Source organism: Pleurodeles waltl, chromosome 4_2 (assembly GCF_031143425.1).
Source record: "Pleurodeles waltl isolate 20211129_DDA chromosome 4_2, aPleWal1.hap1.20221129, whole genome shotgun sequence".
NCBI classification, from domain to species: domain Eukaryota; kingdom Metazoa; phylum Chordata; class Amphibia; order Caudata; family Salamandridae; genus Pleurodeles; species Pleurodeles waltl.
This window is the reverse complement of record NC_090443.1, coordinates 267,770,244-267,797,194: the sequence shown is the minus strand read 5'-3', so window position 1 is coordinate 267,797,194 and position 26,951 is coordinate 267,770,244. Positions and strand designations below refer to the sequence as shown.

Here is a 26,951-nt window from a genome sequence, read left to right as displayed (position 1 = left end):
CTGGCGAAGATCCTGAAGGAAATAGAGTAAGTAAAGGCGACACAACAGTTAACTGCTAAGCACATGGAGAATTGGCTAGCCAGTCCGGAGGGGAAAATTACCCAAGCACTGGATAAAATCAACAAATGGAGCAGCACCTCTCTGATTCTGAAGACAAGTTGGTAGTGGTATCGGAGTCCGTGCAACAGAGGGAGAAGCAGCTGGCACAGCTGTGAAAATTTTAATCAAGAAAATGTTTCTTTCTGAGTAACTGCAGGATCTAACAATTGTGAGGGCACATCGAGTGCCAGCCCAAGGCCCGACAAATCAGAACCCAAAATTCCTTTGTACCCTGCTGATAAATTTTGCAGACTATCGTATTAAAAGGAGAAAGTGTTACAGAAGGTGATTCAGGAAAAGGCAAATCTAAGTGAACAATGAATTTACGTTGCAAATATTTTCCGATACAACAGTGGAGTCAGCTCATAGGTGAAAAGAATTAAAAGCTGTGCTCCCAGCTTTTCGTCAAGCTGGGGCGCAGGCTAGTCTTGTCCACCCTGCGAAGATGAAAGTTTTGCACAAATGACTAATCGCCCTCTGCACAATGTTGAAAGAAGCATGAAAGCTCTTGAAAGAACTTAAGAGTGTATTTAAAGGCACTGACGGATCCAGCTGTACGCAGATAGTTCTCTTAATCTTTCATAGGGGGTGTGAGGCGGAATAGGGAAGTTAGGCACGGTTGCATAGTGCCAAAAAAGAGGAAGACAGGGGTCTTGGCAAGCATAAGGAAGGCTCCAGAGGTTTGCTGTGGATTGGGGGTCACCTTGAGGGTAAAGGTGGAGGGCGGTGGGGAGAACAAGGGAAGGGGGCAAGGATCAATAAATCTGGGAGAGTTCACATGAGGTGGGAACCAAGATTTTGGATAGAGTTAGTCTAAAATGTTTTGGCATGTAAGGCCCCAATAGGGTACAGGTATATCAGAACTGTACCTTTTATAGTCTGCAGTTTTCTAGTTTTTGTAATGCACTTAGGCACAAGGCACTTTGTTTACTAGTGGGATTGTTCTCCCTTGCGATACTGGATGAAGTCAACAAGGAGGGAGGAGTATAGAGAGATCATGAGCAAATCGTCTATTATTGGAGAAGCTTGGGGAGAGCCAGTTCCAGGGGAAATATCTACCTCAGAAAGGACTCAGATGTTTTTAAATACTTATGTCATATACAAGTGCCGAAAGGGCAAGGATATTTTGCACTTTAAGCCGTTTGCACTGAGCACATTGCACTTTTCTTTTTTTTTTTTTTTTTTTTTTAATAATAAGGGGCACTTTACCTTCTGAAGTGGATGGAGGTGTGTGATGGAAAGAGTGGGCTTTGAGCTTTTTAAATGAAGGCGAACCCCTTTTTAAGGGAGCCAACAACGGTATTCATGGATGGTGCCCCCTCTTAAGTAAGGACACTGAAATTATGGCACACAGAGATGTGCTGCAAATACTTACCTATAATGTCAATGGGCCAAATAATAGGTGAAAACGTTGAGAAGTCAAAGATTAGATAGTAAGTCATTTCCCCAAAATTGTTTTACTCCAGGAGACCCATTTCAGACATAGGGGGGGGACCCACACCCTGTAATGTTCAAGAATTGGGCGGGCTATGCATGCTTTTCCAACACTAAAGCATGGCACAGAGCAGTAGCCACATATATGTTAACAAATTCCTGAAATTCCATATGGTTTTCACTCACACAGCTGGTGAGGGTAGATAGGCTCCGATACATGCAATTCTGAGTAATGCTCAAGTCACTATTACCACAATCTACACTCCAATCACTTATGACCCAGCTGTAATGTCAGACCTTATTCAAACCTTATCTGCTACCCCGGGTAAAGTAACAGTAGGTTAAGATTTACTTGCTTCTCCATCCCTTACTGGGCTCATCCTCAAGCACTAGGAAGCAGAACGAGCCAAGGTCCGCCAAACTTCTAATTGATTATATGAAAACCCTGCAGCTGGTAGATGGTCAGAGAGATAAATACTCAGCCAGACGCAAACTTTGATACATTTCTGAATGCTCTCGGAGTGTGTTTGTGAGGGATTATATGCATATGCCAAGTGGGTTTTTAGATCTCTCTTTAGTTACAATATTAGTCTTGGGGATGAGCCGAGCTAAATCAACCGTCAGGTGGACTTTCAGCAGGGTCAAGCTAGAGGACAAGGACTGGACTAAAGAGATTGAGATCAATTATTATTTTGAGGTGAATTTGCCAACAGCAAGCCCTGACATGGTATGGAATGCCTTTAAAGCTAGCACACGGTCCTGTATAACCCCGAAAAGCATAGTGGAAATGAAGAGCTTAGCAAGAAAGCAGAATGGGCTAAAGCAGGCTCTAATGAACACCAGTGCAAAAGCGTGGCATCAAAACACTAGTGATAATCAAGGAGAGCTTTGGCAAGCAAAGCTGTTGCTTCAGGAGTTCTACTATGAGAGAAAGCACACTGCCAACAACGCTTATCATCAAAAAATATACAAGGAGAGTGAGTAGACTGGGTTGGCCTGGCAGGCCAGGAAAAAAAAAAAAGGGCTCAGAATATATTTACATTACTGTACGCTGAAGAAACTAAAACCCAAATCTCTGACCTTGGACAGATTCAGGCTTAGTTTCTGGAACATTATAGGCATATTTATAGTGTTTTGAATGAGACCGAAGTAGAACATCTTATATGTTTCTTGGGAAATCTTCCTACTCTGAGGCTTAAATCAACTTTAGCACAGGGGTTGATAGCAGCATTCACGTTAGAGGTGGTAGTGGAGATTATTAAGTCCTTACCCAACGTGAAGACCTGTGGGGGAAGACTGTTTACAGGACAAATTTCCTAAAAACAATTCTTCCCTCTATTGGCATCCAAAATAACAGAACTTGCTAATTATATATTGGGGGGGGGGGGGGAGATATCCTCCCATCATTTAATACGGCCACAGTGGTAAGTATCTTTTAAATAAAAATAAAAAAAGACAGGAATCCAGAGAATATCGTATCGCCCCATTAGTCTCCTGAAAACAGATTTTAGGATAGTCATGAACCTGTTAGCCAACTGAATGAATAAAGTAGTAGGTGCCCTCATTCACCCAGATCAGTGTGGATTTATATCAGAATAGGCAGCTGTCTACAAACACAAACTTTCTGGTTAAAGCATTAGAATATTTTAAACAAAAGGCGATTACGGCACATATATTTTTGTTATACGCCGAGAAGGCTTTTGACCTAGTAAACTAGCAGAGCCTGTTTTTATCCTTGAACAATACGGGTTTCTCGCTACTCTTATTCAAATGATTTCTAGAATTTACAAGGGCGCAAAGTCACGGCTTGTCATTATTTCTAAGGAAATAGCGATTTGAAAAATACAGCGAGGTACAAGACAGAGGTGCCCTCTTTCGCCCATTTTGTTTGAGCAACTAGTGATTGACATCGGAGATGAGAAGTGTGGATGGCAAAAATAAAGTTATACACAGATGACGTTGCCCTGTTTTTGAAACCAGAGGAGGCTACTCAACAAAGAAGTTAGTCATTTTTCAGCAATTCCAAGTGGTGGGTGGGTACAGAATCAATAAGTTCAAAACAGAGATCCTTTTATGTAACTGGGATCAATACCCTGCCACAAGAATTTCACCCATTAGTGAATACAAGACCTAAGAGGTATCTGGGCACCTACATCATAGTGGAGGAGGTCGACTTATTTGTACATAATTATCTACCTCTTATCAAAAAAATAAGGGCTCTGTTTACAAGACAGTCAGGATTGCCATCTCCCTTATACGGCAGGTGGCATTAGTTTGCATGTTTGTACTCTGGCTATTTAATTTCTTACTTTCCACTCTGCAGATAACGTTTTTCAAAGAAATTGAAGGGCTTATCTCTACTTTTATTTGGTAGAACAAAGCACTACGCATCACATTAAGCACGTTATATAGGTCACTAAAGGTGGCCTCGCATTGCCGAACCTAAATAAATATTATTTTGCACATTCTTCCTTTAGACATTCACTCCCATTGCAATCAGGTGAACCAGTATATGTTTAAGGATTTGATTGCACAAGAATATAAAATTAAGCATTTCCTATGGCTTACAAAAGCTTCAACAAAAATGTTGTTACAAACACATCTAATGGTTTTTGTTTTTATATGTTAACATACTTGTTATTAATAGCTACACTCCCCTTACTGATATCCCTGACGGAACGTAGACCTTGGTTGAGAGAGGGTTTGCTCATAAAGGGAATCTAATGGTTATCAAAAGGTTGGGGAATTCCTCAGTATCGGGTCCAGGAAAACCTAGCCAGATATAGAATCCCTTACTGAGCACGGGAAGGTACCCCTTCACTGGTCCTTTGTCCATATTAGACATTTTATTCACATTTTAGATTTAGTTAAGATTAATGCAGTATCAATTTTGCCCAAGGTTTGGAGCATGCCAAATAGGTTTAATTTTTCGGTAATAAAGGGTGCAAACCTCTGTTGGATACAATACTACACAAAGTGGCACCTATATAGAACACCTGAATTTCTACACAATATTAACCCAAGATACCTGTTTTAGATGTTCTAAGGAGAGCATAGGGAACTGGTGGCATATAATAGATAGCAGGGTACTGGGCTTCTATTAACAAATACTGTACTATTAAGTTCAACATTGGTTTTGCTAATGACATTCAAGTTACAACACGGGGGTCTTTGCAAATCCTAGATTGCGGGTGGAAAAAAAAAAAAATATATTTCTGATCACACTGATAGCCAGATCCCTAATATTCCAAAACTGAAAGTCCGAGGCTCCCTCTACATTTACCCACTGGCAAGAGAAAATGGGGAAAAAATGAAGTGCCTTAAGATCCAGCACATATAAACAGTTTAGGAAGCTATGGCCTGGACTGTGACGCTGTGTGCTTTAATTACGTTTGCAATCCAGGGAGCCTGAAACAGGAACATGGGGCTGTTTATCTGGGCTACGCTGCTAGTGCCCTATTTAATTTAATAACAAATTGATTTTTTTGCATGGTTTTGTTTGATATGCTTTGTACTCCTGTGAACTCTCAGAATAAATAAGCCGTATACTGGTGTTAAAGTAGAAAAGATCATTGCACGTCCAGGAATAAATATAGAAACGCTTATAAAAAAATAACTGTGTGTTGCTAAAAGAGGAGGAAGAACAATGACGTGTAATAACACGTACTTGGTCCATGCTCCAGGGCAGAGCTAACACAAAAAAGGAAGAGAAGCCTACAGAAGCTAAGCAACAGGAAGACTGAAATTGAGATCGACAACGAAAACAAACAAATTATATGTTATGGGTGGGTTGTAACCCCACTGAATCTTAAATAGGTCATGCCAGCACAGTGTATGCACGACCTAAAAAGGAAGCAAGCTGTTGCAACATTAGTCGCTTCAAAGAAATTGAATCTTCTGGTGCAGACTACAGTAAATGTGAGGTAAAATGATTTGCAAATGATGGACCTCCTTATATGCTTAGAAAAAAACTTTAAAAACAAGAATTGAACAAACAGTGGGAAGCCAAAGCACTGGAAAAATATAGCAAAGTGGGGTGAATCCCTTTAGGCCTATGAATCTATACAATACCATCTACACCAGTGATACTCAAAGTACGGCCCGGGGCCGCATGCGGCCCTTTTGACCTTTACATGCAGCCCCAGGGCAGCAGTAGCACTAGGCTGCTGTTTACTCTATTGAACAGGGGACACTTTATTTAAACATGATTGAAGATAATGAAAGAAGTAAGGAATTTGTCCTGCACCAATTTAACTGCAGGAACACTTTCATTCTTCAAGAAATCCTGCAGCAAATGTCTACAACTATGATAAGTGTTCTTAAAAATTCTAAAAGTGTATTTAATCTACACACAGAACCATTTAATCTAAGTACATAAGATTATATCAGTGCATGGAGAAGCAAACAAGAGATTTCATACAAAAATTCAGAAACTTTCATTCTTTCACCCACCCCCAACATTCATTCTTACCCCCACCTTGAGAACAATGCCAATAGTGAACTAAGAGGCAAGTCAGTTGTTATCTGCACTCTTTGATTTGTCCGATTTGCTATTATACATGCACAACTTTATAGTTTATTAAATCAAACACAAGAAAAAGGATTGAAAAGCGCACATACCAAAGTCATGCATTGTGAGGTCCTCCTACATACAATCATGAAATAAAACAATTGCCTAGGATCACACAGTTTGGTAAAGTGGGGAAGCTGGGATTAATGCCAGCTTTTCTGGTTTCACATTGTGCGATTAAGCCACTAGATCTATATTGTTTGCTGCCCCCTATCGCCACCATAGCGCCACAAACCCTCCCCACCCAGAGCCCCCTCCTCCCTTTCATCGGCATGCTGCTAGCATCAATGCGGCCCTCGGTCGCACCACCAACCAAACTTTGTGGCCCCTGGGAAAATGTTTGCGAGTACCCATGATCTACACGGATATACAGGATCTTAAGCTTGATACTTCTAATAAATTTAAAAACAGCTAAAACCCAAAACAGCTAAAGTGGTAGCTGCAATTAAAAGCAATCTTAATTTAATAGATCCATGGCGTAAAAAAATAAAAAAATCCCATCTTTAAAAAAAAACCAGTCATTGGATGGTTGAGGAATAGGCAAATAATTACCACTTCGCATAATATGAAGGAAATATTAAATAAATGGGCATGGTTAAACCATACTAGAATAGCAAAAGAGATAGTAACAATAACGGGGAAATTAATGAAATTCAAAAACCAAAATGCAAATAAAATATTTAGGTAGGGCATGTCTAATCATCTACAAAAATATGAGGAAGTACAATCAAAGAAACAGAAAATCTGAAAGTGGCAGAATTGATTACAAGACGGGCAGAATTTTGACCTTTGAAAAAGTCTAGAAAACATTATTAAAGATAACCAAACACAAAGAATAGAACAGTGTACTTCTGAACCTAATTCTACTCTAATATTGTAATAAATTGTGAGTTTACTTCAGATACGGACATGTATGAATATAACGAAGAAGGCCAACTGAAGGAAACGCAACATCACACCACTTGAAGAGTGGTTCAGACTTCTGAAAAGAGGACAAAAAATGAAAACACACAAAGACCAGGTATAAGGGTGGATGAGGCAACCTAAGAATATAGCAATTACAACGTGTAGAGAAACACACAAGAAAAGGATCCAAAACCACAGAGTTGAACCAAGGATCATCAGGGGGCAAGAATGAGATCCTTTATGTCTTTAATGGTAATTAACTTTTCACGATAAAAAAAAAATGTAATTATGTCAAATCTAGAGTATATTAGTTACAACTCACTGAAAAATAAAAATTATATATATATACACACACACACTAAAGTTTCACAGGATGCTACAATTAAAAAAGAAGCAGATTTAAGAAATGTTGGTATCACAAACACTAATCTGGAACATATACAGATGCAAATTGAGGCAGAAACTTTAAAGACAATGCAAAAACTAGCCAATTTCACAGTAACTACACTTTACAACTCGGGGTTACTACAAGAGTTGGTGGCTGATGCATATGAACATTGTGAAAGTGGTTTCAAACCAATAGTGAATCCCCAGCTACCCTATGATGTCTCAGATTTGTTCCAAAAGGCTGTGACTCCACAATTAAAAAAAAAAAAAAAAAAAAAAAAAAAAATTATTGGCGGAAACATTTCTATATTAGAACCACCAACATCTTGGAAAACAAAACAATTTTTTACATTTATTAAGAGAAGCTCAATCATTGAATTAAACCTTTAGGTAAGTGTGGCAATGTATGTGCCATGTGACATGTATGTACTAGAAGCAACAACTGAGTTAACTGACAAATGTTTACAATGTTATAAGCACTGAATATTACAATTCAGTTAGACAACAATTCTATTAATTAATGGACTGGAGAAATAAAAGGCCCATGAAAAAAGAAGAGCACTGTTTTTTTAACTTTGAACCTCCACTTATTCTAATTTTATACTAATGCCAGTAAATTTACAAAAATTATAAGAAACCACTGGGCAGACCTAATGTCTTCTCTTATGAAAGTTTCTTGAAAAGGCTCTTAAATATATATATAAATTTGTCTCACCATTTGACGTAGCATTACCATCTTATGTCAGCTAGCTGTGACTTCCACACAAAAATCCAGGACATAGAATTGGAGACATATTTTTGGATGACAACACTAGACTTAAATTTGTTATATACAAAAGCAGAAGGCACACAAAAGGGAGTCAATGTTTGCCAATACTTTTTAAGAGCTTGAAAAAACAGTTGTATGAAGACACAAACGACTAGATCTATGATAGAATTTTTCCTCAGTGAAAATACCTTTTTACTTTGAGAATCCTCTAATAAGCAAAGGAGAACTACGAGCATGGGCATCTGCCTAGCACTTGGCTAGGCTATCCTTTTTATGGTGGGAAAAGCAGGTGGGCTGAGTCAAATTGCTACATATGACTGACTTTTTTTTAAGGAACACAGATACACTTTTTTATTGACTGAAATGGGCCTGAAGTGTAGCAGAAGAATTCTACATTACGTCCGATGAAGAGGATTATGTATTTCCTGTTCCAGTTAATCTCTCAGCAGCCAACAATTTTTTAAGATCATATCAACATAACCCATTAGACCACAGAAAACAAGAAACAGCACTCCCTCTTTCCTTACTGCTCAGCAGCCAGGTGTTATTCTTGACAATTGGTGTATTGCTAAAATAAATAAATTGTGTGCCAACGTTACTTCTATTGCAGCTTACTGTATTAATCATAATTTATATGTGCAGCATACTAAACTCTCTCTTCCACAGCCTATTCCCTGAGGATAATACCTTCTCTGCTGGCGGTTACACTGCTGTAGCACTGCCATGTAACTGCTGGCAGAGACGGGGGCCCATGCACTTGACATGGGCGGTGCAGGCCTCCCCAGCCTGCCCCATTGCAATGTTCACGAGTGCAGGAGCACCCTACGCACTACAGCATTGGCACAGGCTCTATTATGATCCGGCATCAATGTTGTAGTCCATTTCCCGCTGGACTCCGCCTGCTGACCCAGCGGGAAACTCAACAGAGCCCACAGGAAGGCGGCAGCACTGCGGCAACCTGACCGCCGGGACTTCAGCAGACGGCCTTTTCCGTCCACCGAAGTCGTAATCGACCCCTAAGTTTCTTATAAATGCTATTTCCATTGTGGTGACCTGTAGGGGCTGTTCGAAGCATTACAGTCTAATGCCAAGCGTTTGATCTGTTTAAGGTTTTTATTGGGTTTATATGATAATTGTATACGTTATATTAATCTCTCCTTCTTGCAATTATGAGCACACATCAGGCATAATTCAGACCAATTTAACATGCTTGTTACACTATGATTGTTTGAACATTCTTGATAGGTGTGGGTGACCCTTCTAGTTTCTTTCTTGTTCTTGGGGTGGTGAATGTGGTATTCTATTGGAATTAGCATGGTAGATTTAAATTAGGATGCTAAATGGCAACATTTTCATTTTTGGCTGCAGAAAGAGGAAGAAAGTAAATGGAAGTGCTTCAGTTGTATGCATGGCCATTAGAATTGTGTGTCAAAATGTGAGACCTACTGCATTGCAAATGCTTGTTATGTTTATTTTGCCCTTTGGTCATGTAGGACCAACCCCTTGCAGCACAAGTCTTTTGGCTGTCTGTGTACAGTACCTCAGTATGGTTCTGGGAAACAGCATTCTCTGCAGTTAAGATTTGTACCCACATGTTCATGCTGTTTAATAATGCAAAGCTTTTAAAAGGGTGAGCACCGTAAAGAAGTGTTGTAAGCTTGGCTTGCACTACTGACAGTGGTTCCAATACAAAAAGAAGAGCACACACGTTTGTAAAGTTTAAAAGTATGAGGCTACCTATATTCAGGCCCACTGGAATTATGTGACAGGAGAGGACAAACTATACGGTAGGGTCTAATAAATTATGCCGAAAGAAAAGACAAATTATGCTGCATAATATGGCACATTTTGTAATAGTATTACTTAATTATTTTGTCATTTTTAAACTTGGTAACACTGTCTGTTCGTTGGTTGCATCTCATTAGTACCATATTAACACGCTACTATAGCAAAAAGCAACAAAAAGGTGACCAGCCAGCTTTGCAAAGAGCCTTCCACTGCACGGTAACTTGTCGCTACATTTTTAGTAATGTTAGAATACTGAGCTTTTAAAAATTAAAATATGCTAATTTTGCAGGAGACAATTGGTTATGTGGCAAATCTGTAATTATCGCAGTGCTGCACAATCGCACAATTCCTGTGGCCATGCCTATGATGCTCCCAGAATGCTCTCTCATTAGATGCAAATACTAGCAGAAGCATGAAGGTAAAATTGAGGATTCTTGCTTTCTAATGAAATGCACACAAGAAATATGCAACTAGAAAAAAAAGTTTTGCTTAACAGTTGCCATTTTGGGTACCATTTCTGTGAAGTATAATTCAATACAACATTTCTGATTCATGCAAAAAGCCTGGTGATTGCCAGTTTTTTGGCTTTGCCAATGTGTGGTTTGTTTCGACATTTTTTTTGTAAAATGTCATAGTTGTGGGCAATGCCAGGCCCTGCACTCTGTAACAAACACTAACTAAAAGATTTTTAGCCCGCGAACACTGCCATAACAGTAGAAAAATAATTTGTGTGCCGATTACCTCCTTGTGAAAGATCAGAATGCCTTTATTCATGGTTAAGTGAGCTATGTATGAAGATATATAAAAGGTATACACACACATAGACAAACATTTTTACTAGGAACTAAAGGTCTTTGGTCTAAAGGCCTTTGGTAACACCAGATGTAATGAGGAACACAATTAATAATGGAAGTCACAAAAGTGTAAACGGTATTATTTCTTGCTTTAGTGAACTTCTACAGCTTTCTTTCATTCACAAGAATTTACTCAAGCAGGCCAGGAAACTATATTCCTAGAAATAGTTTGTGAACTGCATTTTAGCAAGAGAAAATGCATTTGTTTGCTGATGTGAAAATCTGCTGAGCATTTGCAACATAACTTTCTCTACAACCCCTTTTTCCACACCATGGAAAAATTTACTTGTGCCCTTTTTAAGAGTACATTTCCTACCATTCCCAGTGTAGGAAGATATCAGAGAAGACTTTGTGAAAAACGTTTATTAAACATGCAAGTTTGTAGGTGTGCAGCATCAAAATGGCATGCTAACTGAGGAAATACCACTTCTCGCTACTTCCAACCCCAGTATGTAGATTTGCGGAAATGTTGCGAAATCAAGGCGTTGCTACAATCAAAACCTTGCTATAATACAATTCTTTATTAGGGGAACTTTTTCATGTACACCGTGGGCCACCACTATTTGAAATATCTGAAAATTGTAAGGAAGAACCAGAGCAACAGGCACAAACTATCAGGGTAGGTGGGAAGTTACTCTCTACACCTGATGGTGTTAAGGATTACAGGGGAAAAGGGGAAATCCCTGGACTTTTATTCAAGCCTTCTTGTCTGAAAGCACATTTAAGAGAGACAGTTGGCCCTGAAGAACATGGTCCACCTGATGATTTGGACAGAACCGTATCCCCACGAGGACTGAAGTGGTCAATATCTTCAACTTTTTTTTCTGAATTGGCTGAGAAAGGATTAGCACAGAGGACTGTCAATGCTTGTAGATCAGAGATTTCTGCAGGTGACATGCGTGTAAATGGAATACATCTAGTTTCTAATCTTCTAAGAGGTATAAATCTCATTTGTACACCAAAATTTAAGTATTATGTCTAGGACATTATTGTAGTCCTCAGATTCCTTTTAAATTTGCATTCTAATGTGTTCCTTCCAAGTAAGAAATTTTCAGTAAAATCATGATACTGAACCTAATATCTTGTACAAGTGTCTCGGATGTGACAGCTCTTGAAATTTCTTCCAAAGTATACACTCTACATAGGGTCTCCTTCAATGTGTCTAGGAGAACAAAATCTAACATAGGGTGTGTTCCTTACCTAGCTTTACCAGACAGACCTAAACTATGTGGTGAAATGCCACAGGATATATGAAAAAAGGTGACCAGGAAGATAAGATTCCCTGAAGTGTGTCAACTTTTCAACTTCATCAGGAAGCCTCTCGCTCAAGTTTCTTTCTTCTCAAGCAATCACAAAATGGAAGTGTTGGACCATGGCAGAAGCAAGGTTTGATGCCTCAATTTTGTGAGCCAGTTCTGCTACGGGCCTAATGCCTGTAAGGCGTTTTCACCAGGAGGGTCACATAGAGGATCTGCACAGACTGGTCTGTGGAATAAACTTATTAAGATTTTACTAAGTATACAGAGGCAAGGACTTTCACCCTGCATCCAGCCCTCCCTCATAAATAATCAAAAGAATGTTTGGAATAGGTATGTTTATCAATAGCTGGTCACTAACTTTGTAGATGTCTACTCCGATAATCGATTTATTTTTTACAGGAAATGTATATGAATAATTGTTGTTTGGGATGCTAATATTGATAGTATCAATCGGATTACCTTTGTTTGAACAGGGACAGAACAAAACTGGATTTCCAATAAGAATCTATCTTTCCTGAACAGCTATGTTATAGTCTTCAGCACATTATGTGACATGCACCATGTGTGTAAAAGCACATGAGGTGTAAGGATGCACAAAGAGAAGAAAATAATTCCCACAAATGCCGATTTTCTCTCGACTGAAAAAGAAGGTTGCAAATTAACATAAAAACACTGACCCAAGAAATTGGTACAAATTTTTATCACGCCAATCAACTCTTTCGAAGACAGTCACCAAACCGATACCCCTTTCTTGGGATCATTATTTAAGTCAAATCAACTTACAATTGAACACTGAATATGTATTACTATTTGATGAAACTAGGACCTCACTAATTTGTTGTATTTTTGACCCAGGACTCCCACGTTTTTCCTATTAGCACATTTGGCCTGATTTGATTGTTTTTCCAATAATAAAAAGACTCACACTGCAATAAGTTCACTGTTGCAGCTCACTGTCAGCAATTGTTTTACTTTGTTTTGAAATTATATAGAACATTCCATTCCTGATTATTTTACTTTGTTGTATTTCTGCATATCAAAACATCTTTAAGATGTTCCTCCATAGCTATTGTATGGGATTCGCCAGAACATGATTTTTAGGGAAATTGCCATTTGCTCGATTACACATTATGATAGACCCAAAAAACAAGGACAGCTTTTAAGGGATCCACTCAGCTGTCGTTCTCCCATCCCTGAAATTACCACTGGAATAGAAGATAGGAAAGGACAGTGTTTTTCACTACCCTTTCGATGTTTTGACCATTATAAACCAATGTAATTTATCACAGCGACATTTGCCAGCAGTTGGACATCAAATTCAATTTTAACACTTTCAGCAATGAAATATCTCAGCACATCCAGTCACACGAACACTCCACAAAACTACAGGAAAGTGCATTTACGCCCTTTAGAGCATGGGATCAATCAAGAACCTCAAGCAGCTTAGAGGGTCATATGACCCACATCTCTAATGCGATGCATCTTGTACAGTAAACCGAAAAATACTCCACCCTCACATTGGTTTGGTTGGCAGATCACAATGACAATCTTCAGTCCCTTTAGGAACACAAACACACAAAAACGCAACAGCCAACACACCACCCCCTCGCTATACTGAATGACCTGCCTATGGGCGAGTCACAATCGACAAACTGATAAATGCCAACTCGAACACCTTGAAGTAAAACATAAAAGGTACCAAGTAAAGGGAAGAAGACTGTTTACTTCATTTGTCACTCTCCTCTCTCTGGCACACCGATATTCTAGAACACAATGCACTACACTAATCCTGTTTCAGATGACATAACACGTATGTGGCATCTACACAGCGCAAACCAAGCATAGGGGAGCGGGAAGCTATACATAATCAAAGGCCTTAGATTCCATACCAAAATATACCATTACAAACTTCATGATAACTTAAATACCGCCTCTAATAATAGCATATTACCAGTAACATTAAACAGCACAATGAATAAAAGAATATCACATCATCCCAGCCAACAAGATATAAAAATAACCTAACACTACATTCACAGCAACCTCGTCATCCTCTAAACTGGTTTAACATCATAGAACATGACAATGTTGCCATATCATAACATGAAATAACATTCATCATTAACAACATATAAAGTGCTTAAATCACTGTTGGTATTCTCATCCTCTCACTAAGCCCAAACATGTCTTCACTTAACAGTCTTCCTTCCCAAACCAGTGCCAGCCCCTCCTCTACGTACCTTTAGCTGACACCCAATTATCATAATATCACATCATAGTTCAAATTCCAAGAGACCTGTCCAGAGTAGATAGACCAAACCCACCTTCCTGTGTACCTGGCAAAATAAATGCCTTCTTTATATCCCCGTCACATTATCCCTGGGAAGGGCCTGCCCTTAGCTCTTCAGGAGCAACACAGACCTAGACATAGGTGTGGCAACCTCTGCTGTTCGAGAATACTGGCCACTGGGAAGAAGTCTGGAAATATGGTTTTGGTAAAGTACATATATATATATATACACACCTGTGTTCAAGTGTTCAACGAACTATCACCTGAAAATGGCAGCTTGGTACTACTGGCCTAGGTCTTTTCTCAGAAAACTTGTAGTAAGTGTGTCAGGGTTATGTACCCTTTGTTGCCTCCCTAATTCTGAATGAACCAAAACAACTGCTCTATGAAGCAGCCACACTAGAAGCCCAGGATGAAAACTCTGACAATTGGGACCTTTGGCACTAGGATCAGAAAGTGTCAGTATCCATCTTTTAACAACCTAACTTTTGAAGCTATTCCTCCTATTAATTATTTGTAGTGTACCATCTCTACATATAGATTAACTGATTAGTGAAGGGATGAAAGAAAATCGGGCAATACCAGGTGATAAATGCATTAACTTGTGAGAGGAAGCACCAATGGCCCACTATCCCGGGGTCACCCTGTCTAGAGGTCTAAAAACAAACTGTCACCCATTCAGAGATGAAGGCAAGAGAATAAACGTTCATGTACTACTTACAAAGATGTTTGATTGCCTTGTTTCTCACTAAGTGAGAACAGCAGAGCTATCGGTCACCTGCCAGACAGCAGCGCCAAATAGCCAAGATATTCTCACATGCTACAGACAACAGCTATCTGTCACATTCAGCAAAGTAATCTCTTCTTCAGCTGACTGATCCCATGGTTATCTCAAACAGACCAACCCACTACAGGGAGAACCGGACATCCAAGAACAAAGGACGTTCTGTTAGGCAACCCCAAATTTGCAGGCTTGAATTTCTACAAGATCATCAAGAAGCCTAGAAACTGGCGATCACTGCAAACCCATAAGCCCGTAAGAAGGAAGAGCAGGGATAGCATGCAAGAGAGACATGCATAGGAAAATAAAAGAACAGGTTCCTGGACCCACAAGATATTACTGGCATGAACAAACCACAACTACAAAGAGCCACATCTTTTGATTGTCTTGACAAACTGAAACCCTTTCAATGGGGTTACACCAATCACCAATCCAAAGCCTGACATAGGAATCTCCTTAAATGCTCACAGTAAAGTATTTAGCCCCAGTCACCTCACACACACACACACACACACACACACTAGCACCTTACTTATGCCTAGAGGTGGGTGAGCCATTGAGGGTCCAGCCAGATGCCTACCTCTGGCTCAGCTCAAGGTCCTCTAGGACCCTCAAGCCCAAAACGAGCTGAGATGTCATGCATCTTGGGCCTGCCAACCACGGGCTAACCTCATGTGTCAAGATTTAAAGATAAGCATTAATCTAACACAGAAACAAGAGATGCTCATCTGTTGGCTGAATTGCACAATGTGACACACAAAACCTGGGATCAATCTCAGCTTCCCAACTTGATAAATGTTAGGCTTTTGTTTTCACCTAATTTCCATTTCCTTCATTATTACATGACAGCCTCTTGAAATATGCAAGTTTGAGATGGCACTGTGCAAACATCACATGTGTTAGCAACTGTAGACTGTTATGTTGCTCTGTGTCTCATATATAAAGAATATAGGCCACTTGAAGGGTAAATTTGACAACTGGATTTTTCAAAGGTCAGAGTAGGGGAAGTTAGTTATGAATGATTCTAAGTTCTTCAAAAAAAACTTATATGCTTCTTAATTCAGTGACTGAATCTAGCGTACAAAGGTGAAACACTTCTGAATGTTCAAGACAGTGTGTGAACTCTGAAGACTAACATATTTTTACATGATGTATGCTGCACAGTTTACAAGGCAAACATTTTTATGGTTTGCCATGTGTGCATGTTCTTAGAGCCACAGAAGACCCTTGGCTTGGCTCTCCCTGTTAACTTGTCTGCTCACCTATCTCCACTAACACCTAAGAAAATACAATTGCACACCTACAGCGCTAGGCCTACCAAGACCCCAAGTAGAGAGGCTGATGAAGGTCATATGGTCAGCATCTCTATTGCAAAATAGCTTGCTCAGACAACCATAAATCTTGAAGCTTCAGATGGGTTTTAGCCACCAAGTCACCCACACAGCATCCCCCACCCATTCAGAATGTAACCCTAACACCACTCTCAGTATATTGGGCCTGGTCTGTTCAAAGACATTCCGCTAATGATCATCTGTGGTCAAACCCTGAAAAGCAGTCACAAATGTCTGCACATAAAAGTGCTAAGGGGTCAAATAACTGGAAGACGTGCACTGCATAACAATCAGTGGCAATGCCAAGTCTTGCTTGTAGCTAGGGAAAGTGTCTGGTAATAGTTTTGTGATTTTCTGTGCGCTTCACCAAGTTGTCCTAGAAAGAAAGTCCCATAATGAAGCAAGCTTTTGGGCTAGAATAATAGAGAGCAGAGATGAGGCCCCTTTCTTGAATAGTCTGCACTAATACTACTTGTTTCATGACTACTGTCAAGGAAGAGTTATGAAATGAATTCAGACGTTCAGAAGAAATCTGTGTTTTAAGTGATAAACTTTAAAGACATACACAGCAAAACATTGTAGGCCATGTGGTCAAGCTACTGCATATAAAAGGAAAACTATTTCTAAAAATGCCTTAGCTTCAGATAACATTCAATTCAAGAAACATACTTTTACACTAAGTGACTTTAAAAATTGATTTTAGTGTGTGGTGCTAGATATCCGGTTGAGAGATGTGCTTGGTGTTCAGTTGCGCGGTGCCTGCATGCTTACTCCGTGCCCACACTCAACACTTCGGTGACCTGTCACAATTTTAAGCAAAATTCAATTAACTGACCAGTTTTTTAACATATAGTGATTGTCAATGTGAAAGAACTGCATCCTCCACCTAATTATATTCCCTGGTGTGAAGCCAAAACACAGGATTATTAACCCCTGAGCCAATACAATAGGGATGCTTGGAATAGTAACCACCTCGGTGACATTCAAAACTGGGGGGAAAATATCAGGAAAGTATTCTACCATTTTTTCTATATATTCCCTGACACATTTCTGATGGTCCAACGGTATAGGAAGCACTAACAGTCACAGTGGTAAACACAAAACTGAGTGCAATTCTATAGAAATTGTATTTTGTCCTTTAAGCCCCACCTACCCAGAACACAAACCAGAGAATCTAATCAGACATCATAGGACAGGCAATTCAAACGAAACGAGAACCAATTATAACAATTTAAGGGTGCCACAATGGCACCAACATGCAGACACGTCCTTGGAGAAGTCTGGGCAGAGTGTAAAACTGTCAGACAATCTAAAAAAAAAAAAAATGATTTCTTTCTGGAATGCACTGTTCTGGTTCTGTGTAGGAACAAGCTATACCAGCCCAGTCAGGTTCTCACACAGACTGGTCATCTCCAACGCAGCGAGCCTCTCACCACTAGGGTGACGAACCATCCGTAATTTTCACGGACTGCCCGTAATTTAGCCGTGCCGTCCGTTGTCCGTGATGAAAGGCTTTAACAGACAGCATTTGTCTGTAATTTAAGCCTTTCAGCTAAAGGACAAATGCAATTAGGACAATTAATTTTCCCCAGCGGGATTGAAAGGATTCTCCTGTGCTCTGAACATGAGGGCAGGGCAGACAGATAAGAAACAGGCCTTCTTGCCAGGGTGTCTCCTCTCTAAAAGAAATATAAATAAATGGGCCTGGTAAATCTGCAAAATGTAAAGGGGCTTGAAAACCTGTATTGGCTTTAATCGAAGGAGTCTCTTTAAGCTTTCTGAGAGAAAAATTATTTTCTTCTAGAGAGGTACTGTAAGGGTGTTCCAAGCTGAGCTGTGTAATGTATGGTTTTAATAGACAGTTATAAAAATGTTTGCACTAGGTATAACCTGTATATAATTGAAAACTCTATTTTAGAAGGGCTTTTTTTTTTTTTTTTTTTGTAATTTAACCTAAATGTATTTGCACATCTTGTGGCAACCTAGGTCATGGTATGTGCAATGCATGTTTTAAAAAAAGGACTAACACATTCACAGTGCTTTCTTGGACCTCAGCACCTCACAGTAATAACAAGCGTTGCCAAAGTCAATAGGTCTCGTCTGCCCAAGAGTTACTGGTTTTGCCACTGTATTTTAGCCATGTTATACACCAGAGTGGCTGCTGTTCAGCATGGTTAAAAGTTAGTGGCATAGAGGAGAGTGGTGCGGAGTGTCGCAGAATGGCAAAGAGTGGACCAGAGTGTTATAGAGTGGAGTGGCAGACACTGTTGTGTTTAGGAGCGGCACACTGTGGAGTGTCAGAGTGGTGTATAGTGGGGTGGTATGCAGTAGAGTTGACTGGTGTAGAGTGCATTGACGTAGAGTGCTGAAGAATATAGTGATGTGCAGTGAAGTGGCATTGAATGCAGCAGCATAGAATTCAGGGGTGTACAATGTAGTGTCATAGAATGCAGAGACATAGATTAGTGTGGTGCACAGCTGAGTGGTGCAGAGTGGAGTGGCACAAAGAGTGATGAACAATAGAGTGGCTGAGTGTGCAGTAGTGCAGAGTGGTGTAAAGTGCAGTTTCAGAGTGCAGAGTAGACTTGAGTGGCAGAGTGCAGTCGTGTAGAGAGGTGCAGAGTAGAGTAACAGTGGTGCAGTGTAGAGTATTGTACCGTAGAGTGCAGTGGCATTGAGTGGAGTGATGCAGAGTAGAGTGGCATAGAGTGCCGTGGCGCAGAATGCAGTAGTACAGAGTGGTGTATAGTACAGTGGCGGAGAGTACAGTGTTGCTGAGTAGTGTCAGAGTGCGGTAATGCAGAGTAGAGTAGCATGTTGTGGTGCAATGTAGAGTATAGTGTTGAACAGTGCAGTGGCGCACAGTGGAGTGATACAGAGTAAAATAGCAGAGTGCAGTGGCATAAAGTGTACTGGCATAAAATGCAGTAGTACAGAGTAAAGTGATGAAGAGTACAGTGGTAGACAGTACAGTGTTGCAGAGTAGAGTGCCAGTGCAGTGGTGTAGAGCTGAGAAGTGTGTCAGAGAGTGGTGCAAAGTAGAGTGCAGTGGCGTCCATACAGTTGTTTAGAGTGCATCGTCCTAGATTGCATCATCGTAGAGTGCAGGGGCACAGAGTGGCGTGGGGCAGTGTGGCGTGGCATGGATTGCAGTGGAGTAGAGTGGCATGCAATAGAGTGGCAGAGAGTGCAGTAGTTTAGAGTGGTGTATAGTGCAGTGGTGTAGAGTTCAGAGTAGACAAGTGGAATAGAGTGCAGTGGTGCAGAGTAGGTCAGAGTAGTGCAGAGTATAGTCCTGTAGAGTGCTACAGTGGTGTTACAGAGTAAAGTGCATCAGCATAGAGAGTATTGGCATAGAGTGCAGTGCAGTATTGCAGAGTGGAGTTGTGCTGACTAGATTGGTGTGGCCTAGAATGGAGTGGTGTAGCGTGCAGTGGCACAGAGAGCAGTGGTGTAGAGAGGTATAAAGTGCATTGGCATAGAGTAGAGTGGTACAGCATAGAGAGGTGTAGTGTGAAGTGGCATAGAGAGCAGTGGTATAGAGTAGGGTGGGGTGGTTCAGAGTGGAGTAGAGAGCAGTGTTCCAAAGAGCAGTGGCATGGAGTGGTGCAGAGTAGGGTGCAATGGAGTGGAGCAAAGTACAGTGGCATATGCATGGTGCGGTAGCACACTGTAATTACAGACATGTTCTTGATTGAAATGACCATTATGTTTTCACAGACATAGTTTTTCTAATAAAACTATCCAGTACACAGACGAGGTGTTGAAATTGCATCACTTAGTGTAATGATTTGTTTTAATCATATTAAGCTATTTGTTTCCAGCACAGTTCAGAATCATTTGTGTTCCCAATTCTGATATCCTTGCACAGTTCATTTAAATAATGTTGTGCGCTAGAAAAAACTCTTTCCTACTCCCATTATCCATCAAGATTGTCACTTAAATCATCTCACTTTGAAGTCAGAGAAAGAAAAGTAAACACCAAGCTCCCATAGAAGACATAGCCTGACATTTCCCCTATTCTTGAATGCACAGCAAATGTGAAGAGATAAGAACAAGATTTACAGGCCTGTTTACATAAAGGGAGCACTCGGAAGTATACTGTAAATAAGGTTTGGGCAAGGGAAGGGACAAACCCAAACTGGACAGCCTTAAAAGAAAAAAAAAGAAAAAAACAGCAAACTGAAAGCAACTTAAATGTGAGTTACAAACTACAAAGCCAAGCAACGGGTGAAACGCATGCCAGGTAAAGCACTATTAATGTACTTAAAATGGCAGCCACATGATACTTTGTGGGTAAAGTCCAGTATTTTAGCCCATTCCGTATCTTGCAGAGGTTTGGCCACATCAATCTCACAGGCAGTATGACAAGAAGCCCTGGAGCGGTCTCCACAATGCAGGAAAGGTCTGTACACCCATCTTATCAGTTTGCCACCAGTCCTTATGGTGTAGAGCTTCTGGCACACTTCATGTAGGGTTAGTGCTAGGTAGCAGACATGAAATAAGGCATTTAATTATTGCTTAAGGTGTTTGTAAGTAAAGAGTTGGCCCAGGTGAAGATGGTAGTCTGCTACAAGGGTTTGAAAATCTAGTGGTTCACCATCCAGAAACAAAGCCCTCATTTTTATGATGCCTGCATCATGCCACTGACGAGTTGCTCTGAGCGCAGCCATCCTGTGTGAGTGGGAAGGCCTAGCAAAGGTAATGCAAGTGCACAGCGTTCTTTCATGTCAGTGAGCTTACAGGTTCTAGCAAGGCAAGAGAAAGATGCGCAGGATAACCCTGGATGGTGTTCCCTAGAATGGTCATTAGGAAACAATGAGTAGTGCAATAAACCCTTCTTAAAGTCTTTACGGATAAACCCCATCTCATGCATGGGACGGGAACATGGCCAGCCAGCTAAATATCAGCATTCTAAGTCCAGAAGGCCTAATCCACCCGAAGTCACGGGTAGCCAAAATTGAAAAGAGCTACCCAACTGCACCCCAGCAACCAAACTGTGGCGTGCCTGAAGAACGAATGAGAGGTGAACAGGGGGAGATTTGTATTATTATCGGGGTAGCACACCAGCTTCATTAGTACCACATGGCCCACTACAGAAAGTAGAGAAGACCAAAAAAGCAAACTGGGCTCAGAGGGGAAATGGTAGATAATAATCCCTAGGTATCGAAAGGTAATTGATTCCCAATTCAATCTGCGATCTAGTTGTATATAAAGGGGAAAACAATACCATATGAAGAAAAAAAACAATTTATTACATTTCAAAATCATTCTCATGTTCTTGCATTTTGTTTGTGTAATTTACATCCCAAATATTTTGAAGATTCTATATGTACTTTGACACTTAGAGATAAGTCAGATCACTGGTTTGGCTTTTGCTCAATTGCAAAGCCTTTTTAAGGAAATGAACAGAGTGGTCAATTGCCTTGCAGAACCTTGCAAGGGGTCTGGCCCCTGTTCACCCTTCACAAGCACAAACAGTGGACCATTGCACCAGAAGAGTTTGCCAAGTTGGATTGGTGCTGCTTGTTCAACTACTTCACAGTGCCTCTCCTATTTCTCTCTTGCCCGCAGAGACAACTCCCCAGGTATGCTATACCTTCTGACACTCTTGGTGGACCCATCTTGATCTTCTCTTCCTTATTTATCCAGTTCTTAGCAACAACCCTTTGAGTCAGTTGCTGTGGATCTCCCATGTGTTCTCGATTTCATCCATCCTTTGATTGTTAGTCCGTTCTCCTAGCCCTGAGATAAATATAGAGTCCCAGACAAACACTCTAGTGTTGTGAGACTACAGACACGTTGTGGGTACCTCACATCCTGACATTAGGTGTTAGACTGTCGCAAACACCATCTGCTCTGCCTCATTATTATTTTTTTTTATTATTATTTTTTTAAAGGTTGAAAGTCCATTGGAGGTGAGTCAAATGTTTTTATTCAGCTTGTTTAAACTAGCATAAGGTTACTTACATTAATATTTCGCAAATTGTTTGCCATGGGCTTTAAAAGGTTCAGAAACATAATCAAAATGCTGCTGTTGCTTTCTCTCCTAGAAAGATTGGGTAGATTTGGGTAGGGGTGATGGCCTTGACACAACACTGAAGGGCATTACTTAACTGCTGAAAAAGGACGTAATTGTAACACCTAAATGTAGCATTCCTTGCACGGAACATATTGTTTGGGGTCAAGGGCAACAGGTTCTCATGTTTATTTTGTCCATGGGACAGGTAGGCCCAACACCCTGCAGCACAAACCCTTTGGCTGCCAGTTTACATAGAGAGGAACTGACCGCAGTGGAGGTAATGTGTCCATATTTTAATGCTGATTAAACTTGTATTTGTGGTTCATTAAGGAAAAGCCTTCTGTATTTAGGGTGAGCCCCGTAAATAAATGTTTTAAGGTCACACTGCACAACTGACAGTGGTTCCAGTAATTTACAAAAAAAAAGTGTACACGTTTGAAAAGTTTAACAATATGAGGCTACGCACATTGCTCTCAGAATGCTCTTTGATTATATGCAAATGGTTGTAGAAGCTTGTAAGCAAGAGTGGTGATTCTTTGCTTTTAAAATGTTCAGTAAAAATGCAAGTAGGGAAAAAAAACACTTTGCCACTCTGACGTTTTAGGAGCTATTTCTTTAAAGTGTAATTTACTAAGTACTTCCAAAAAATATTCAGAATGGAAAATCAATGTGACCATTTTCAACAAGATAATGGGAAGCATGAAAATAAACAAGCACTGACAAAGCAAACCGATCCGACATTTATTTATGAGTCTTTTGGTTTCGTCAATGCATGTCATGTTTTGACATGGCGTTTGTAACACTTTACTGTTGTAGGAGCTGACAGGCCCTCAACATTGTAACAAACAATGGCAAAAACAAAAAAAAGTTTTTGATCTGAACAAGCACACATTGTCACCAGTGGCATAACAAAGGCCCCGCAGCCCACCTCCAGGGGGCCCCTGCAGCACGGCACCTGCCCTGAGTGAGTCTGGAGAGGGGGATCCTCCATGTTCTTTGCAGGGGGCCCCATCCAGATTCGTTACGCCACTCACTGCCACAGTAGTTCCTGGCACTGAAAAAAACTACTTTGTGTGCCAATATGCTCCTTGTGTAAGAGCAGAATGTGATCAATTACAGTAAAGCCAGTCGAAAAAGAAGAAATAGAAGTTTAATAAAAACAAAATGTCTTTGTTAACGCCAGACCTAATTAGGGATCCAATTCTTAAAGAAAGCGAAAAAAGTGCACCCACGATATATGTCTTTGAATTAGTGGCTTTCATGGATTCGCAAGAACTTACAGAAGTAGTCCAGGAAATCGTACTCCTATAAAATATTTTTTAACTATATTTTAGCATGAGCAAACATGCATGTGTAGATTTGCTTATGTAAAAATCTATTGAGCGTTTACAAGTCAACTTTCCCTCCAACCACTTTTTCCCCAAACCTGGAAGAACTTCTACTTCTCTCATTGTCAAGAGTAAATTTTCAAGTTTTCTCATTAAGGGAAAAGATTAAAGAAGAGCAGGGGAAAAGATTAAAGAAGAGCGGGGGAAAATCCTTAAAAACTTGCAAGTTGGTGGGTTTGAGATTCAAATGCATTCCAGCCCCGGAACTACTGCTTACTGCTTACTACAGCCCCAGTATGTAGATCTGTGGAAAGGTGGCAAAATAAGGAAAGTGCTATAGCAGGGATCAAAACTGCAAGTATTCAAACCCTATTATACTAGGAGCTGTGGCACAATCACAGAGGCTATTACCAGAGCTCATATATAATGAGATTTCTGCTATAATTCGTCGCTGAACTACATGGCACCAAAGGGACAAGTAGATTTTTTTTTTACAGGACAAGTAGATTGAAGAAGCAACCTGTCCCATGGACAAGTAGCTATTTTATTAAATCCCACCTCTCATACCAGGAGACCATCACAAAAAGACCACACGGAATAAATGGTGCTATGTAAGAAAAGAGAAAATAAATGCACTGATGATGTAACTGGGTGTGGCCTCTTTTGGATGGCTGTAAAACTGACTTTTGTTGTTTAATTTTTGTCCTGAATTTTTAACCTTCTTCCTGAATTTTTGTCCCAAATGTTGAAACTTTGACCTGATATTTTTACAGTCCTGTCCAGAATTTGCCTCGATGCTAGGTGGTCACACAACTCACCGCCCACAGATGTCGGACAACATTATCTATTGTAATCCAGTATTCCGCTCTCAAACTACAGGTTGTCATTAGTTTCTACCTCTGTTGATTCCCACTAACTGCACTAACCACAGACTAAGACCCCCATCTACAGCAATTATTCCTGCTCTCACCAAGCAATCTTCCACTTCACTCCATCCACACTAGTCTACTAAACTTCCGTACAAACGTAGACTGGTACCCCTTCATCTACAACAATCAGGTACTTCCTTTGGTCCAAATCAGTCTGCCACATCTGTACCCACAAACAGTAGTCTATTTCTTTAGTCGTCTATTGCCATAACAGCCTGCCAACTCTCCGTCTGCAACAGTCTATTAACATAGCAGTCTGCCACCCCTCCACTTTCGCTACCATCTTCTAGAACAGGTGTTTTAATTAGGAATTCAGTGTTTATATATTTTTAATAATAGGTTTATGTGGAAAATGAATAACGTAGAAAAATAATGCGCATGTTTGAAAATGTGACCTTGAAGAATGGCCAGCAACGTTCACGAAATGTACTAATTAATGATTAATACTTATGAAATATTGAAAGTGTACTAGATTAATGTAGTAATATGTCATATTAAGAGTCATGAAGTATGCTCTAGCTTTATTAATTGTAGGCCTCAACTTAGTGGGTGTCTTGGCCTAGTCTTGCCAGGCCTCATGCAGAAGCTATATTTCTTAGCGTTTAATAAAAATACTGACCGAGTGAATTAAACTGTGAAATGTCCATTGTCTTGTTAAATGTGCTCAACAGAAGCTTTTCGTGAGAACCGACTGAAAGGAGATGATGTCCCCGCTAGTGTAACAACTTAAGTGTAATGTGTGTGAGATGTACTTTCCCAAGATGAGAACAATGAAGATACTGACTGGCGCTGAAGATGCAACAATATTGTTACCTGACAAGCCGGATGATGAGAACATCGTAAAGTGAACCAATCAACTGCATGTGAATAGAGAAATATTAGAATTCAAAGATTTGGTGTAGAAATGTTATTGGGTAGAGTATAAATGTACAATTAACTGACCAATAGGGAATTAGGGGACAGTTTAGGTGACTTTGATATAACAACGTGACAGAGGAGAATTATTCAGAGATTTTGCCAAGAGACTAGAGATTTTGAGATGCAGAGACTTTAAAGGAGAGATTCAAGAGTAATTCTGTCATTGGGCTCATACTCTCTGTCTGAGAGCCTGATGCTTTGCTGATCGATTGATGACCTGAGGAGGAAGACTGATTCTGCTTTGCGGACCCATACCGAGGATAGGTAGATATAACGAGACCTGACTGTTATGTATTCTATGCTTTTTCTTTCTAGGTACCAACTGCGCTGTTTTGACAGATCCATAGCTAGATGTTTTCTAAATTTGTGTTTCTAATTTTTTTTCGCATGAAGCCCAACATACTGATGCTAATTTGATGTTAGTTAAGGGCCCTCACAAATGACTGACAATTACAGAGATTGGTGAATTACTTTGCTGAAATTCTATGTATGTTATATCTTTGTCGCAAATTACTTATTGATTTGCACTGTAGCTCTAGAATGTGTCGTGGTACAAGCTTTTGATTAGGTTACGTTTCTTCCGCCGCTCTCGACAAACTGTACTGTTTTCATATGTTTCATTTGATTTTTAGATTAATCTACATGACTTTAGTATTGTTAATGGTGCGTGACATTTACTGACTCCACTGATTATTGATTTTGATTACGAATTATTATTGTGTAATGATTATTGGTTCATGTACTGGAGCTATGGTACGAACTTCTTAAGACGAGTCAAAAGGTTAATCGACCTATTCGCGTCCCCTTGTAAGTTTACTTATAAAAGTCTGACACACTAACAAATCTAAATACTGGCATTTCCCTTTTCGTACTATGTTGCCATCTCTAGCCACCCACAACAGGGCACGTTCATTCTATAAGTTACAGCCAACTCTCTCCCCAAAAGCAGTCGCCTGCCACTTTTCACACAAATCAGTCTAAAACCATCTTGCTCCGCAGTAATCTGCTACTTCTGTCCGCCGATAGCCCTCCATTCCCGTGGGTCTCTGCTACCCAATCAATTACCACTCTCTATTGCCTCAACAGTCCACAACATATGTCACTATCCACCCCAGTCTATTTTCACTTTCGACCGACATCAGTCAATTTCCCCTTCACGCACCGCAGCAATCTGCCACTGTCTCTCCATCCATAGCAGTCCCTTTCCCGAGTACACTTCCACGACTCTCTATAAAACACTTGTGGCCACTTATCGCAGTTTAAAGTGCCTAATTCCTCCAACTTTA

The 26,951-nt window shown here is 40.2% G+C and overlaps 1 protein-coding gene across 1 annotated transcript in view; it reads right to left on the bottom strand.

Annotated features, from left to right (window-relative positions):
• The window catches only part of CDC73 (cell division cycle 73), a 515,645-nt gene that overhangs the window by 488,431 nt on the left and 263 nt on the right, over positions 1 to 26,951 (bottom strand). The gene's annotated exons all lie outside the window — the stretch shown is intronic.